This window comes from Camellia sinensis, chromosome 9, assembly GCF_055761805.1.
Source record: "Camellia sinensis isolate YWXY chromosome 9, ASM5576180v1, whole genome shotgun sequence".
Taxonomy (NCBI): Eukaryota; Viridiplantae; Streptophyta; class Magnoliopsida; order Ericales; family Theaceae; genus Camellia; species Camellia sinensis.
The window spans coordinates 183282501-183301792 of record NC_138969.1 but is presented as its reverse complement, the minus strand read 5'-3'; the positions used below and the strand labels follow the sequence as shown (position 1 = coordinate 183301792).

Here is a 19292-nt window from a genome sequence, read left to right as displayed (position 1 = left end):
TGTCTTAAAATGTATGAGAGATACATTTTGAATCAAGGGCTGAGAAGCGTTGTTTTTAACCATAGAGGGCTGAGATGTTTTGTAATGTTTTCGATTCCTGCCCAAAACAATCCCCTCTCTTTCTCTCCTGTGTTCCACCCACTCCAAACATTATTTGCACACTTCTCTCTCTCTCTCTCTCTCTCCAACTTCTCAGGTCTCAAACTCTGTCCTCAGAGATCTCTCTCTTCCTCTCCCTCCTCTCCACCGTCGAGTCGTCTCCACCGTCGTGCCGCTTCCGATCTCCTCTCCAACTTCTCAGGTCTCAAACTCTCTGTCCTCAGAGATCTCTCTCTTCCTCTCCCTCATCTCCACTGCCGCTCCGCTTCCACCATCGCGTCGTCTCCACCGTCGCGTCGCCTCCGATCTCCACCGACAGCAACTACGGCACATGAGTTGCAACTTGGAACATGAGTTGCAGTGAGAAGAACAGAGGAGGAGACGAGGGGGAATATGAGAAACCAGTCCTACGAAAGTCGGTTGAGGATGACCCCAAGTTGGTTTCACATAATGGATCAATCACTTGCCCACAGTTAACAATTGATGAGAGTTTGTTGGTTGACCCAAAGTTACTATTTATCGGATCAAAAATCGGCGAGGGAGCTCATGGGAAAGTTTATGAAGGAAGGTGAAATTTATTTATAATGTTGTGATTTGTGTTCAAGCTTTAACCTTTCTGGTTGCTAACTTATTGCTTTATAAATAGGTTTACTATGTTTTGATTAAAGATTTTCTTTTGACATGTCTCAATTTTATTATCTTTTGTACGATGTTTGAAAAAAATTGTTGTGTTCATACAAATATTAATAAAGTGCGGATGTAACTAATAAAGTGCAGAAGTTAATGTTGGTAACCACTGGATTCCGTGACCAACTATAATCGTCTTTACGACCATGTGAGCAAACTTTATTGTATCCTTGCTGGGACAAAGTTATACAAAAGGTCAAAAGTTGATTGTTTGAAGATATTGTAGTTTGTGAAGTTATTAGAACTGTGGCCATTTATGAAATTATTTAAACTAGGTTCTAATTCTAATCATTTTAGATTGGGCTTCTTGATATTTGTAGTGTGCTTGGTTTAAAATTATATTTAAGCTTGGATAATTATATCCAAGCTTTTTTTTTATTGTTATTTTTTTTTTACAAATATTAAATAATCCAACTATCAATAAAATTTTACTCAATTATTTGTGGATTTTCTTTTAATCATGATTATTTTTCTTCAGTACTTATGTGCATTGTGGGGAGAAGAAGAACATGGCAGTGACGCAGTTTGAACCAGCTGATGCTAGGCGGTGCTTTCCATGTTGGGATGAACCTGCTTGAAAGGTACCAATTTCTTCAACAACCCCTCTCCACTTTCATCGTATTGTGTATGAGCATTTCCTTATGGATAAAATATGAAAAAGATTTGTTTCCTTCTTTTGTACAAAAAATATGTTATTGCACAGAGGAAAGATCACTGTATGATAACGCAGCTCACTGTATCTTCCACTACAGTTCCATGTATCTCTGTGGCCTGCCTATTCAATCATGTATGACCGAAGTTGATTCTGTGAACCATATTAGCTAATCAGAATCCCAACTATTATTCTGCTGCTATAAAATTAATAAAAATAAGATGACATAAAAAAAATGTTTTCAAGAAGAGGGAAGATGACTTGAACTTTTAAAGGATGTGAGATATTATTCCATTTCAAAAAGTTGAAGAACTAGAACTATGAACCTCACTACTTTTCATGGAAAACCTTTTAGGAAAAAATGTGTAGAAAAACAGAGTTTTAGCACAATAACAAGTTGAAATATGCCTATTTTCATCTTCTTGATATCATGATTGTACAACTCTTTTTGTATTAAATATAAATACAGAGATAGACATAGAACTTGGTTGCGTCATGACTTTCGAAGTTGATAAAAAAAATATTTTTTCTTTGGTTTCCATGTCAGAGAATTTCCTGTTCGATTGGATAACCCTCATGTTATATTAGCAAATCAGATATGGGCTGGAGTTGTACCAGCTGGTCCATCTGGTTACTCTTTCAACTCTTCATATCGGAGTCGTGATTCCATAGAATACAAGCTGGAGCTTGGTAATGCTATTGGTACGTAATTAGGTACTCATAATGATGGTTTTAGGTGTTGGGTATCACAAGTAGTATTAGTGGCCCAATGATTTGCGTACCATGCACAATGATAGTTACAGGGGGTGATAAATTCTTTGACCCCCCTTGGTTTAGCCAGAATGTGAGCTTTTTTAGATCTGATCCTGTTTTCCTGATAGAGGGAAATATGGGCTTTTCAGTGCACTTGATAAAGATGTCATTAACATTCTTAGCTAGGAAAATTGCAAATGAGCCTTTGATTAAATTAGTATTCTATTTGATATCAGTAGCCTCATTGCCATAATAACTACTTCATAAATTATTTGTTCCTTAAATTTGAAGCTGCAGTCAATTTTGCATTATTTAATAAATTATTTTGTATAAGCATTATTTGATAATTTTCCCTTTTCCATTATTTTGCAGTCAATTTTCCATTTTTATAAGCATTATTTGAATTTTCCTGTTTAAGTCATTTTATATTTGAATTTTACATTTTATATTTTCCCTTATTATATAAATTCAAAAACCCTCTTCACTTACTTGACAATATGTTAAACACGTTTTTTTTAATTTTATTTTACTGTTTTTGTTGAATTTTCTTTCTTTTGGGTCAAAAAATAAATTTTTGTTAAAGTTTTCATTGCCTAAGTTGCAATTCATTTGCATAAGTGTTTTCCTGAATGACCTTATCTTATTTTTTCTTTCTTTCTTTTTGGGTCCATGATTTTATTATTGGTATTTATTGCAGAGTTGCAATTTTTTAATGGACCTATTTTGAATGAAGTAACTTCCCATACATTTTGGTGATTTTTTTATTATAAAGCCAATGCAAATAATGCTTATTTTGAATTTTGTCTGGGAAGATTTTGTTTTGCTCTGAAGTCTATTGTGTAGTGTTCTGCTTTGCTTAGTTTGAAATGGAAGGGTTGTGATGGTGAGGTAGTGGCAAATGGTTGTGTTCAAGAAATACTGTATGAAGTTCTGACACAGTTGATTCTTATGCTATGAATGAGAAAAATATACAAATGAAGCATATTTTTGTATGCATATTTTTGTACATGGTGCAGCTCAATTCTACAATATTTCGTGTATTTAGAACTAGAAAGACAGGCCCGAATAGTCGTCCTGAAAAATGTATTAGGTTCGAGAGAAGGTTGAGAATTAGAAGAAGTAGAAAGTGATTAAGCATAATATTATATTGTGAATTCAATAGTTTTAAACTGCACTTATCGTCAGATGATTTTCTGTGAGAGCTGTCTAGGGGCATCCGTCAATGGCAAAGCCCCGAAAGTGACTTATAAACAGTGCATGAGCCCAAATGATTTTAGTTTTTCCACCATTCGTGGCCCAACTATCTCCGTCCCATATAGTTGCCATTAGTTACATTGGTTGTGTTGGGAAGCCAACTCCATCGCGTCTGTTGTTCTTGAAAACTCGAATGGGATATTCATCACAAAATAACTATTGGGGGGAAAGGCGATTAACAAAATAAGTTAGAACTCTAACAGATTGTGATTTAAGGAGTGTGATATCATTTTCAATTTCGATGTTTTTGTGTTTTCAAACCATATATGGATCCTCTGCTCTCTACTCTCTACTCTCTTTTCCTTTTAAAAAGACATTCGTCTGGACTCTGATGGGCTTCCCTTTTCTGTTGCCCAAGAACTCAAAATCCAATTCACTATCTTCCGATTTCAACTGCCAAAAGAAAGAAATAAAAAATGATTTACATTATGTTATCAGTGACACTTTTTTAGCAGGAGTTTCTTGCACTATAAATGTGAACTTACATAGAAGGCTGTTACGACTCCTCCGGAGTCATTGGCTGGTAGCTTAATTCCAGATCCTGGTTGGTGAACAAACATCATTGTCACAAAGAATAAATCTTGGCTCTATATATTATAGCTTGGTTAACAGCTAAAATTTGAACACACTTTCGAAATGTGCTATGAACTAAGATACAATCTATTTGAAACAAGTTGATGAGCTTTACTCTTCCATTATTTGTTTGTTTGTTTGTTTGTTTTTTCTTGCGCATTTTAATTACAACATGGAATATTTTGGTGATTGTACAGTTAGAAAAGCTTGAAAATAGATGTGTTATTCTATAATTTTTCTTTTTGGATGATTATTCAGTAGTCCTAGAGTATTCTATAATTTTTTATTTTTTTGATAGAATGTATATTTGGGGAAAGAAATGGAGATTATAAATGAGATAAATGGAAAGTGAAAAATTTAGTAAATTCAGTTTACATGGCACCTGATATGTAATTTCAATAATAAGGAAATACAGCTATGTAATGAGTTGGACGTATCAGATAATTTTAACGAGTGACAAAAAGTGGGGTAAGATACGACCACTGGATTCATCGAGAGAGAGCTCGATTTCTCTGCCTTGATGAAATGGCAAGATATGTTGAGCCCGATTTCTCTGCCTTGATACATGTATAAGACTTGATCTATGCAAAGTAAATTTTTGTAGCTAAAATTTGTACATATACAAGGCTCTGATATATCCAAATTGATGATCATGATGAAGAGGTTGAAGAGTGTGGCAAAGAGGTCGAAGAAGTACTTGGAAGAGGCACATACAACTCTGTTCTATTTTTAATTTTTTGATGTTTTTTTTTTGTGATGATGATGAACGGATAGGATTTGGTGATTATGTTGTTAATGAACAAATAGGATTAGGTACGTGTAGTATGGTATATAAACTAATCATTGGGTTTGAAATAATAATTGATCCTCATGAAATGGTTTTCAAATGGTTTTTAAGATATTATTAAGTGATTTTTCAAATGGTTTTCAATGTTTCATTGTGTTGGATTTGTGTTATTATTATTATTTTTTTTATATGTTTTTGTTGATTAGGTTGTGTTTCTAAGATTTCGGTTTCGATTTGTGTTTGTGTTTCTAAGATTTCTATTTGGTTTTGTGTATGCATTCAATGGAACCACAGAAAAAGTTGGAAACAAAGCTTAAGAGACACAAAGCATTGGAAGAGAGCATTGAAAATCATTATGTTTCTTTTCAATCAAAACAAAAGAGACCCATCAATTTGGGTTTGTGTTTCTAAGATTTGGATTTGTATTTGTTTTTCTAAACCTTAAACCGATGTGTTTGTGTTGGATTTGTGTTTTTAAACCTTAAATTGATATGTATTTGGATTTCTCTTTCTTTTTTTGTGTTCTGTTTCTTTTTTCATTTTTTTATTTATGCATCTTTCAATTTATATGGGTTGGTGTTAAGTTATGTTATGTATTTGGGTTGGTGTTTCTAAACCTTAAACTGATATATATTTGTTTTTCTTTTTTGTGTTGTCAGGAGAGGGTCTTGACATTGGTTTGTGGGGGCCGTTGACATTGGTTTGGGTCTCAACATTTTCAATAGGAATGCAAAATGTGTTGATATATTATTATTTTTTTCAATAGGAATGCAAAAAAAATATGTGAAAGATAGACCCTACAAAGGACTGATGGCTACTTCTTCCTACTGACAAATTGTCTTTCAACACAATTTTTTTCTTCCTAAAGACAAACCCCACATGAATACATTAAATTTTAAGTTTTTTGTTTTTTTGGTTAATTTTTTCTAAATTTTAATGATACCTACAATTATTCAAACAAAACTGGCTTATGTGTGGTGGCAGCATACACTGTTTCTAATGTATTCATGTTTCCCATGATTAATTAAATGTGAAGGATGCATTAAATTAATTAATTAATTGACATTATTTACACTGAACATTATAACTACATTTTAATCCCAACATTATTTACACCGAACATTATTTACGCCGTGCCTTTAGGCACGGGCATACGCTAGTATATATATATAACAGCTATTTTATATATATATAACAAATATAAATATATAAATATATGGTTTAATTCAATAATACATCAAATTAATTAAATATCAAATTAAATTCTCATGTGACCACACAATTAATAAAGTCAAAAATAAAATAAGATAATAATAATCATAAAAATAATAAATAATGACTTAAGAAAATCAAGGTCGCTGCAATATACACACCTCAAAAGAATCTCGTCCCGAGATTCGATGGAAGAGAGTACTAAGCAAAAAGTTCCGGGTGCATACGCCGAACGTTCTCTTCTAACTCCCAGGTAATATCGTTCTCATATTCGCTTCATTGCACTTTCACCAAATTCACTTTCTTACGTTGCAACTGCTTTACATCTCGGTCTAGAATAGTAACTGGTCGCACCACATACGTTAGATTATCACTAATCTGCAACACTTCTGGTGATACTACTTGGGAAGGGTCTTGCACACACTTCCGCAATAAAGATTCGTGGAACACGTTGTGAATCATAACTAGAGCAAGTGGTAGAGCTAATTTGTAACCTACAATACTAATATTCTCAGTGATCTCATATGGTCCCACAAATCTAGGAGCCAACTTTCCCTTCTTTTCGAATCGCATAATAGCCTTCATCGGCGAGACCTTCAAAAACACAAAATCTCTAACATTCAACTCAACCCCCTTACGTCTTAATATGTTTTCGAATAATGTTCACCTTCTCTGTGGTCTTTCTCACCAACTCTAGCCCTAACAATGGCGCATCTCCTACCTCTATCCAACAAGCAGGTGATCGACATGGCCTCCAATACAAAGCCTCAAAAGGTGTCATCCCGATACTAGAGTGACAACTATTATTATAAGCAAACTCCACTAATGGCAAGTGTTCTTCCCAACAACCACTATGATCGAGGACACAAGCTCTCAACATATCCTCCAAGATCTGATTTACCCGCTCAGTTTGCCCATCTGTCTGAGGATGATAAGCCGTGCTTAACTCTAACCTAGCGCCCAAAGCATGCTGAAAACTCTCCCAAAACTCTGCCACAAACAACGGATCACGATCCGAAACTATAGAAACTAGTGCGCCATGAAGTCGTACCACCTCTCGATTATACGGCCTAGCTAGTTTATCCGCAGTTCAGTGAACACTGATACCAAACTATCATGCCGTAAAATTTAGACAATTAAATACTAAATTAGGACTGAACCCCAATCAATATTCCATCATCCAAATCCTAGGGGTGAAACAAAAAAACTAAATGCCAACCAAACCATCCACCATAATCCCATAATTATTCAATACCTCCAACATTAAAGTAGCAACAACTAGTCAAAAAAACTTAAATAAAGTACGGTTACAAACCATGCCAAATTATTCCAATACTAAAGTCATAAAAAAATAATAAATACATAAACTAAAATCAACCCTAAGCTCAAAAAAAAAAAAAAAAAAAAAAAAAAGCCCAAACAACAACTCCAACACTATAGTAATTCTACGTCATCACCGTAGCCCCAACTAATCCTGCAAAGGAAGCTCGGCTGTGTTCAAATAGAACGCATCCGAGTTGCCAAGAGACCAAACGGGTCAGTATACTGGTATGAGTACAAGATTTAACACCCATGTGTCCACTAGACACAAACAAAAATACATTAAATTCTTATTACGGGACAAGACAAGCAGTTCCAACCGTACTGAGACAAATGGGTAGTTTCCCGAGATACGGTGGAATGTAGTTTCTTGTCCGTACATAACGGAATATAAATTAATTATAAAATAAACAAAATAGAAATAAAAATATGGTGGGTCAGCCCTGCATAAAAAAGTTAGTAAGACCCACCAGCCTGCAAAAAAAATAAAGTTAGTATAATTTAATCATAAGTAACTTGCTGAAGAAGTATAAAAATGCACCGTTTCATGCTTAAATAGTTCGAATTGACCAAAACTCAAAGAACGAAAGTTGTACATAATCAAATTTCTTAAAAGACTACACGAACGAATTTAACATGAACTGAACATGTGACAACCCACATTTCATGTCCTAGTCATGCTTGCATGCATTTATATGTTCTGCCATGTTAAGTTGCTATAACAATCCATATTCATGTTGTAGTCATGTTCATGTTCATTTACATAGCTTTGTCTTGTTAAGTTTGCATTCATGAATCTTGTCTTGCCTGGTGGTTATGAGTTATGTCCAAGTATTGTATGCATGCTTTGTCCCTTTCCTGTTATGTTAAGCCTAGGTCATGCCAAGCCTAGGTCATGTTAAGCCTAGGTCATGCCAAGCCTAGGTCATGTTAAGCCTAGGTCATGCCAAGCCTAGGTCATGCCAAGCCTAGGTCATGCCAAGCCGAGGTCATCTTAAGCCTAGGTCACACCTTTGAACCTCTTACACCTTGGACCATCCTGGAACCGCTTTTGTGACCTCGATCATCACCTAGGCATATTGGCCGAGATGTTATCACCTAGGCATCCGAGATCCTTAATCCTTGCACCTAGTGATCTTGTTCTGGGACTGGAATGACCTAGACCGAGGTGTGGCACATCTAGGCCGAGGTGTGGCACAGCTTAGTCAAGTGTTGTCCTTCCTAGCCGAGGTCATTGTCACCCCTAGTTGCCGAAGTCTTGTGGTTGGCCGATGTCACCTCTTGCCGGAGTGCCATTCTGAGTAGCTTGCTAGATACGCCTTGTCAGAACCTTGTCTTGTCAATCTATCACCTTTTTGAAGAGAACCAACCAACCGTTGCCACGTGTCCGAGATGAGGGTTAAGTCAGCCGGCAGAGAGAGAAACCCCTCATTTGTTGTATATTGTTTTGAAGAGTAGAGAGAGAAGCTCTAGAAGAGGGAGAAGAGTTCTTGAGAGAGAGTAGATTTCCAAGCTTGATTCCTAGAGATCCAACCGTTAGATCCGCGTTCTAAGGTTAGATTCTTGATCTACTCATGATGTTCTTTATGTTTATGTTATTGCATTGCATGATTGAAAATGATTTGTAAGCCATGCATTGCTTTGAAGTTCGGTTTTAGAAAGAGAAAATGGCATTCATGTGTTCTTCAAGAAAAGTCATGTTTTGATCCGAAGGTTCATGCCTAGATCCATGTTTTTGTGTTTGTTCTTGCATGATTTTCAAAGTATGGGTACCCAGGTCCATGTTTTCGAACTCATGTCATGAAATCCCAGATCTTGTAATAACAAGTTATGATTTTAGCATTCATATTCTTCATGTTCTTCATGCTCATGTTCTTCATGTTCTTCAAGGAGGAAACCCAGATTTCCAGACTTCATTTCCCTAGGTGTGATCACTGACACCACTCTTGCCTAGATCACACACCTAGGCCAAGCATCGTATCTCACCTTGGCCTACCTTGCATGATCACTTGCACGTTAGTTTATCTTGCATGCACACCTAGGCTAACCACTGCACACCTAGGCCGACCATGGTACACCCATGCCAGCACCTTGTAACACCTCGGCAGGCAGCTGCACACTGAAGCCTAGGTAACCACACCTCGGCCAAGAGGTGTGGGACCTCGGCCAAGACCTCCTGAGTTCACTCAGCTAGGTCATTTTTGCCTAGATCATCTCTGTGCATCCATTCCAGGACCTGGTTGGTACCCAGCATGTTTTCCCTAGGTATTTCCAGCATGTTTTCCCTAGGTATTTTCAGCATGTTTTCCCTAGATGTTTCCAGCATGTTTTTCCCTAGGTGTTTTCAGCATGTTTTCCCTAGGTGTTTTCAGCATGTTTTCCCGAGATCATTTGCATGCATGTGAGACTTGTTTTGAGAAGTATGTTCAGTATGCTTTGCCATGTGTTTGTAGGACTTGGACCTTTGCCTTGACCCCGACGTCCCAAGAACTAGGGTGAGTGGTATTTTTAATAAAGTTATGTTCTTAAAGTTTTGATAAAGCTTTGCCTTGTTTTGATAAAAGTATTTGTTAAGCACGAATGATCACCCCTATTTTGTGTATCAAGTATAAGTTTGTTTTGAATGGCATTCTTGGAACCGTCCTTCCGTGTTAGGGGACGTTAAGCCTAAGTAACACCGTCCTTCCGTGTTAGGGGACGTTAAGCCTAAGTAACACCGTCTTTTCGTGTTAGGGGACGTTAAGCCTATGTAACATAGTCCCTTGTGCTGGAGGACTCTAAACTTTCGCAGTACTAAGTATAAAAGGATACGGTCCTTGTCAAAGCGGGCTACGGGCCTAAGTGACACAAGTAATGGTCAAAGCGGGCTACGGGCCTAAGTGACACAAGTAATGGTCAAAGCGGGCTACGGGCCTAAGTGACACAAGTAATGGTCAAAGCGGGCTACGGGCCTAAGTGACACAAGTAATGGTCAAAGCGGGCTACGGGCCTAAGTGACACAAGTAATGGTCAAAGCGGGCTACGGGCCTAAGTGACACAAGTAATGGTCAAAGCGGGCTACGGGCCTAAGTGACACAAGTATGTTTTGAAGGACCAAGGTTATGCCGAGGTTATGTTATGAGATTTGACACGTGTTAAGTATGTGAGTTTTGCAAGACCAAGTTTGATGAGCAAGATTTATTTCATGTTTTGTACAAATTATGATAAGTATGGTTTTGACTTGATATATTATGTATCGTTTTGTAAAGACCTCGGGAATCATTCATGCAACCCCTTTATTACTTATACCATTCACTGAGTATCCAAGCTCACCCTCCCTATGTATATATGTAGGTAACAAGTTAGAAGTCGGCTACGCCGAGATGTGTGTTTTGTATGCATGTTATGTCGGCAGTGAGGACGTCGGCAATCTTGAAGCTTTTGTATTTGAACATGTCGGCTGAGAAGCCCTTTCGTTAAGATGTGATATGTATTTTGTACTTCATTTCTTCATATATTCAAGTTGTAAAGCTATGTAAAGATGTATGCCATTTCATTTGACTTATGCACTGCTCTTATGGACCACTTGTATCTTGAATTATTGCTTCCGCATTTGTGAGCCCCCTATATAAATACTCTGATTGTGTGTGAATTTTGTAAGTTGGCCTTCGGTAATTACGGATTACTGGCCATCACGGCACCAAACTACTAGGGGCGGTTTGGGGTCGTGACAGAACAGGTTGAGAGAAAAATTTGATAGAAGAACCTAGACGGAATTCAATCGAAAAATCTGAAACTAAAAACGTGCAAAAAATGCCCTAAGATGATTTTTTTCGGAAAAGTTCAAAACATGAAGAGTGTGCAGAATAATGTTTTACTTCAATTTACCCAAAACCAATAAAAATGAGCTCGTTTTGTAGGTTAAAATAGCCTCTAAACTCTGCATTGCTAAAATGAATCAAAAGTATAATAACCAGGATCATCCGATTATAAGTTCTAATCGATTTTTTTATTAAAAAGTTAAAACACAAAAGTGGTCTAGAATCATGTATAAGTGTCTCTGCTCAAATTTCATAATTTATCGAGATCGTTTACATATTTTCCAACATGTACAAATCAATGCAATACACACTATCACAATAAACTCATAATTAAATTCTTTGTATCTTAACTCCATCACTTCGGCCCTCCACTTCCGGCCTACACATATATTCCATGTGCCTCCCGTATACCTAACACGGCTCCAAAGCCAAACTTGCATGGGGATATCGTCCCGAGTTTGACCCACACTCCTCGGATGGTTAGCATATACGTACGCGCGTAAATCAAAGCACTCGTCTACTTATGAGAACGAGGCAACAATATACATGTACAAAACATCTCACTCATGAGAACAACATAACAATGCCAAACCTCAGGCATTCAAATAAATCTCATAATCCTCACTTTTTTTTATACACTCTTTCTCACCATCACTCAAATAAAACAACAATCCATGGAGTCATGGTGGAGTATAAAAAATTTATCTATGGGTTCCTAATTAATTTTAATTTCATATAACCATGAGTGTGATTACAACCATAAAATAAATCCATATAAAAACCCTAAATTTTGCATACACAACTAATCAAAATAATTAAAATCAATCAATCATCTAAAAACCCTAAACCTTACATACACAACTAATTAAAATAATTAAAATCAATCAATCATTCAAAAATCCTAAATCTTACATACACAGCTAATCAAAACAATTAAAATCAATCTATCATCTTTATATAAATACAAAATCAAACTAATATCAAAAAAATAAAAATAAATAAATAAAAATAACGAATTAAATATAAATCAAGAGAAATAAATTTTGTACTCACAATATTATTTTGAAGGTCAAAGAAATATTTAAAAAATTAATAGAGCCATCAAAACAAAATCCTAACCCTTTCTTTTTCTTTTTTTCTCCACCTTCTCCTCCTTTTTCCGCCGTTCTTTTTCTCTCTCTCAGAATTGATTTGCAGGTAGTCCTTGATTAATCAATCTCTCTCTCTCTCTCTCTCTCTCTCTCTCTCTCTCTCTCTCTCTCACGGATTGCTCTATTTCTTTATTTTCTTATCAACTTCTAAACCTAGTTGATTACGTATTATATTATATATATATATATATATATAATAACTTAATTTCTTATTGTGTTATATTATACAAATAAATCACATATATAAAAATAATACCACCTTTTTTTTTTCTTTTTTCTTTTTTATATAACAAATATAAATATGTAAATATATGGATTAATTCAATAATTCATTAAATTATTTAAATATCACATTAAATTCTTATGTGACCACACAATTAATAAAGTCAAAAATAAAATTAGATAATAATAATCATAAAAATAATAAATAATGACTTAAAAAAATCGAATCACTACAATGAGTCATTGGTTCAAATTCATTTTACTCATGGACCCCACATTTCGTCAATTTAATCTTCATCACACAAATATATTCAGGATAAATTATGAGTAGGAGTGTAAAATGGCCTGCGGCCCAGGGTGGGCCCAGCCCGTTTAGACCTTTTTGGGCCTGGGCTTGAGCCCAACCCGAGCCCCTGGGCCTAGGCCATCATTTTGAAGCCCGGCCTGGCCCATGGCCTAGCCCATTGGCCTGCTTATGGCCCACTCAAAACCCGGCCCACCCGAGGCCCAGTCAATTTTTTAATGAAAAATAATAAAATTTTGATAGAAAAAATTTAAAAATATATATATATAGGGTCAGGCTCGCCCAAGCCTAAGGCCCGACCTACTTGCCCACCCAAGGCCCGAACACCCCCAGGTATAAGCCTAATTTTTTGGCCCGCGGACTGGTCCGACCCGAATTTTGGCGGGAGCCCGCGAGACCTGACATAAGCTAGTCCAGACCAGATTTACACCTCTAATTATAAGTTGATAAGGGAAAGTTCACAGTATTTTTGTTTTTGAAATTTAGAAATTGAATTGAGTTAGCAAGTGACTATTTCATTTAAAAAGTCAAAAAAATAAAAATAAAAATAAAAAATCAAATATATTTGAAAAAGTCACAAATTCATTTCTATTCACTTTGCTTTTTGAATGCTGTAAAAAGTAAATAATAATAATATTTTAGTCAAAAAAAAAAAAGAAAGAAAGAAAGAAAACTACTTCCCAAATAAGGCCTAATTTTTATAAGTAATTCCATCCATATTTACCATAGGCCATTGGGCGGTGGTTAATATTGGTATGTGCATAAAAATTATATTAAAATATGTAAAAGGTGTATAAAATATGTGAAATATGAATTTTTAATAAATTAAATACTACTTTTATTTTTTTTATTAAATGACTCATTCAAATAGAAAGCAAAAGATTATATTGAGTTTAAATTTCTATTTTACATACTTTTTTATTAAACTAAATAAAATTATATAAGAAATTAAAATTTTATAGAAAGGGAATCCCACAACTATAATCATCTAGCGTATTTTTATAGTAATTATATATATTTTATGGTTAAAAAATATTATTAAAAAATGTATGACATTATCACAAAATATTGATTTTATTAAAATTGCAAATTATTAATTTAAAGGAATTTCTTTGCCAAAATTTTACATAATATTAATTTAAAGAAAACATAACATATACAACCGAAATGTAAAGGAATTTCTTAGAAATACTATTTAAAAAGAAAAAACAAAGGGACATATATATACAGAGATATATATATATATATATATATTTTAATATGCAACCAAGAAGTAAATCAAAGATTTTTTTGGCCCAAAACGGCATCGTAAAGTCATCCAGCAGGAGCTGTTGTGCTTGAGCACAGCAGCATCCCCCATCCCTTTTTTAACAATTATTTAAGTCATAATCATTTCATTTACAATGCCAAATGACAATAAAAATAAGCTAGTACCCTTGTATCATTTTTGTTAACTTTGGAATAAAAACAATAGAGAAATTAATTATCAAAGAGCAGGGTCGGCCCAACCCTCAATGGTAATTAAAGCGAAATTTAATTATGAAAAATTTTTTGTATGCGGATGGTGAATTTTATTGTCAAAATCAATAACATAGTAGAAGATATTACATATAAATACCCTATCTGCATACAAATTTTTTTTCTTAAATATGAACCTCTTTTAGGCATAGAATCATTTATCTCCAAATCCTTCCGTCTTTTTTGTTTGACTCATAGGATTAATAGTAAAGTATTAATAATTCTATTAAATTAGTGTGGTATTCATTGGCCATGTTTGTTTTGGCGGACTGGATTAGCATTCCCATGACTAATAGTCCTAGGACTACGAATCCGTTGGATTATGTATCCTATCTTAACTAATAGTCAAGTTTAAAATAATTAATCCATACTTCAATTGTTTAACCAAACATCGGATTAATAATTTTATTGGACTATTAGTCCAATCCCAAGTTCATGTCCACCCAAACAAACATGACCTAAGATTAATATCCATTGGATTAATAATCCCACCACTACCCCATTACTAATAATCCTACAAATTTGTTGGATTAATTATCCATTGGATTAATAATCTTAAACCAAAATGTTAAAACAAACATAGGATAATTAGGTCTACGGATTAATAATCCCAATCCCATACTCTAATCCACCCAATCAAACATGCCATTAATGTACTATCATTCATTTGATTATGGCTTGAGATTCATGTGTCTCAAAATTTTTATATAATTTAATAATTAAAGATACAATAGGACATGGAGGGTTTGACCGTAGAGCATCCTTGGCCATATTTTTTTAATATTTGAATCATATTTATCAACTTTTTGTACCATTTTATTTTGCAGGAAATTTTTTAAAAAATTTTTGATATTAAGATTTTATAAGATAAAGACATATAATATTTTTATAATAGTTAAGGTCCTTCAACATTTTCACAAAGAAAATTTGATTTAGAAAAATTTTGTCTGATTCAAAAAAATTTCGTCTCCACTCAAAAAAATTTCAATTTTCACAGAGAAATTTCGAAAGAGCCGGGCAAAATTTCTCTAAGTCAAATTTTCTCTGTGAAAATATTAAGAGACATTAGCTAAAAATATATATATATATATATATATATATATATATCTCAAACCTCTCTTATTATACAAACTTAGGGAAGAATGTTTCACTAAACTTTCATGTTTTGTATGTAAAATTCTCTTTCTATTATTATAAATTCAAAGCCCACTGCTTTGTTGTGGCCTAAGGTATTTTTTAGATAATTTCTTTCTTTGGCCTCCGATTTCGCAATTCGGTTTAGCTCAGTTAATTAAATAAATAAACCAACTTGATTCAGATTTTTAAACTTATTTAATAAATAAATTGAGTTCGAGTTCAAAGAAGTTTGGTTTGTTTATTTTTATTTGAATAATAAAATAATAAAAATATATAAATAAAATAAATCTATTATTATATATATTAAACAACATTTAAGAATTTGGGTTTAGTCCAGTGATCTTATAACCTTAGAGTGTAGTGAGGGGATGGTCAAAGGTTCGAACTAATAAAGTAGTGGCGATCCTTTTAGTTGTAATTTAATTTTACTAACAAAATTAACATCCTACAATCTTGACAAAAAAATAAAAAATTTAAAATAATATTTAATTATTAAATAATGTTAATAATAGATCCAAAAAAAAAAAGACATCATCAAGTTTCGAACTGAGATCGAGCTAAATTAATTATCGAGCGGAACTCGAGTTAGATTTCAACCTCAATGACCCAAACAGTCAGCTTGGTTTGATTGATTTCACTTTACTCCTGTGGTTTGATCCATATGCGATTTACCTTCCTAACGTTGAAAATGACCACATAATCCCCTCTTGATTTATGGACTGAAGTACACCGTGAAACATTCCATCAAACTTAACAATAAGTGTGAAACATGTGGCAGACTAAGAGGGTTATATACTCATTTTCAAATTTTAAGAGGTTAAATTGTACATGAAATAAAAACACTAGGTTTACAGTGCACTTTGTATTCCAAACAAATGACGAAAATACTTAGGTATTTTAGTCTTTTTCATTAAATCATTAATGGATCTAATAGTGCATTTTAGTTCACAAACCATAAAGTGATTATATGATCATTTCCAAATATTAAAGGGATAAACTGCATATGACTCAAATCTCATGGAGTAAAGTGAAGTTTGCTCTTAGTTTTAGGTGCTTCCCCAACCACCACCCCCCCCCCCCCCTCCCCTCCCCCCTTCCCTTTTTTTCCCCTCGAATTCAAATTTTATATTAAATCCAATCTTCTCTTTTTGGTCATTTTTGGGTTTTCTTTATTTGGTTATGTTTCCTAATGGGATAATGGTGTGTACTATATGTAAATTATGATATTTGTGAATTTGATTATCACAAATGTCATAACTTAATCTTACACGAGTCTATAACTAAAACATAAAATAAAATTAGTTATAACTAAGTAACACATAAGATATTATTACAAGGGTTGAGCTTCTCAGCATGAGAGAACATGAGGGGTCTGTAGGGCCTACTATGGGCCTCGTTTCGATAATCCGAACCATTCATTTTGTAAAACTCTCAATGTTTATCATCTATAAAAAAAAAAAATTAGGTCGATCCGATAATCATAATATTTTCATTTTATCGCATTTGTCTATAAAAAAAAAAAAAATTGATGGTCTGTTTTAAATATATATTGATCGTTCATTTTTTTTTATAAACAAATGTGATAAAATGAAAGAGTTATGATTATTAGATTGAATTAAATTTTTTTCAAGATAATATATATTGAGGACCCTACTAAAAAGATCTTGAATTATAATCAAAATAATGTCATAACCAATATCACAAGGCCTCGTTTTGGGAACAGGCTTTTTTAGTAACTTTTTAACTTTTTGGCTAAAATATGATGTAAAAAAAACTAGTATGTTTTCGATGAATTTTTGACTTTTTACAAAAATATGTGCAAAAAGTAGAGAAAAAAGAGAATCTTTGACTTTTTGGTATGATTTGTTAGCTTTTTAATTTTTTAGTGACTTTTTTACTTTTTGACTAAAAAAATCACTTGTCAAACGAGACCAAGTCATACCAAAGACTACAGAGTTCATAATTAGGGTGCATATATGGAATTTCCATTAATGGCATTAGGTGTTGATTTTAGCGTAAATTATACTTTGCCATTTTATGTTTGACTATTTTTTTATTTTGATCCTTAAAGTTTTTTTTTTTTCAGTTTGGCCCTTTATGTTTCAATTTTTATAGACAAAAAATGATACATTGACAGTCATGTAGTATAAAAATATTTTATTATATATAACTCACATTTGTGACATAAACTTAAACTCAAATAAAATAATATATTTTTATGTTATGTGACAGTTATTGTGATATTTTTTGCCTAATTTTTAACATAAATTAATTTTAGAAGTAAAGTGAGAAAAAATTGAAATATAAAGGGCCAAAATGGAAAAAAATAAATAAATAAACTTTAAAAGTCAAAATAAAATAAAATAAAATAATGATCAAATATAAAATGGGCAAAATTTACCCTCAATCTTATTATAAATAAATTATTTTTTACGAATAGCTTGTCAAAGAAATGGGTGGCAATTGGCAACCCCCTAGATATGGGAGTTTAGCCAAAATCCTTCCATTGGATCTTTATTTAGTGAAAATGACAGTTTAATTTATTTTGCTTCATAAACACCCTAAGGAGAAAACACATAATCGAGTAAGAACAAAGTAAAATATCTTTTTTTTTTTTTCTTGAACAATATTGTCAGAGTAACTTGTTACTGTGAACTAGAGTAACGTGTTGCTATCAAACAAAGTAATTGTCAAATATAGTAACATGTTACTGTGAGTTGGAAAGATATGGCTTGACCCATTATTAGATATATACAATCTGTGTAGATATTATCAGAATTAATATGGTTGCTATCTCATAATTAGAAGATTAGATTTGATCAATATCCTACCCTAATTATAGGATAGATGATCTACCATGTATAGCTAGTTTTATGCCTATATATTGTAATGTCCATAGTGAATGAAATTCATAAGAGAATTATTCTCCAAACGTGTTGTTTGACATGGTATTAGAGCCAAGTTCCGTCTTCGAAAAATTATATTAGAAGTTGGAGTTCAAATTTGGGACCACGTTTGGTGTTTTGTTTTTTTCCCTCTCTATTCATTCCGCTGCAGATTTATTGTTTCTTCCTTACCACTATGTCTGGGTTGATAGACACTGATAAGGGTTCTCAAAAGGAGGATAAACCCATACCCTTCTCTATTGGATCTCACATACATGAGTCCTCTTATACATCTCTCATCACTCCTGAACGACTTGATGGAACAAACTACATGGAATGGTCTCTAAATGCAGAGATCAAGATCTGTGGAAGAAAACACTGGGGATACATCACAGGAACCAGAGTAGCTCCAGTAGATACCAAGTCGGAGGCATATGAAGTCTGGGATGATGCAAACTCCCTGGTTAAGTCTTGGCTCCTTGATGCAATGACAAAGGATATTCGATCTCTTTTCCTTCATCTCCCTACTGCACAGAAGATATGGGAGGCCATCAAGCGTACATATACAGTCGAGCAAGATGCATCCAAGGCCTATCAACTCCACTGTGAGGTAATTTCTATACGTCAAAATGGGGGTTCCATCATCTCCTATTTTGGGAAATTACTGAGGCTATGGCAGGAACTTGATGCTATTGACGAATGTATCGTGGAGTGTGCCAATGATATTTTAACATATACCACAAAGGTTAGTTCTCAACGTGTGTATATATTTTTGGCTAGCCTTGATTCTTAACTTGATGGAGTTCATGGATGTATTCTTAGTACCAAACCACTTCCCAACCTCCATACAGTTTATGTAATTGTTTGTGCAGAAGCTAATCGTCAGGGTGCTATGTTTGGAGACAAGATTGCAGAAGGGGCTGTCATGGTAACTAAAA

The 19292-nt window shown here is 33.9% G+C and overlaps 1 pseudogene; it reads right to left on the bottom strand.

The window, feature by feature from the left end:
- Window positions 1–212: 212 nt before the first annotated feature.
- On the bottom strand, window positions 213–6602 carry LOC145799970 (xyloglucan endotransglucosylase/hydrolase protein 3-like; annotated as a pseudogene).
- Window positions 6603–19292: the final 12690 nt, after the last annotated feature.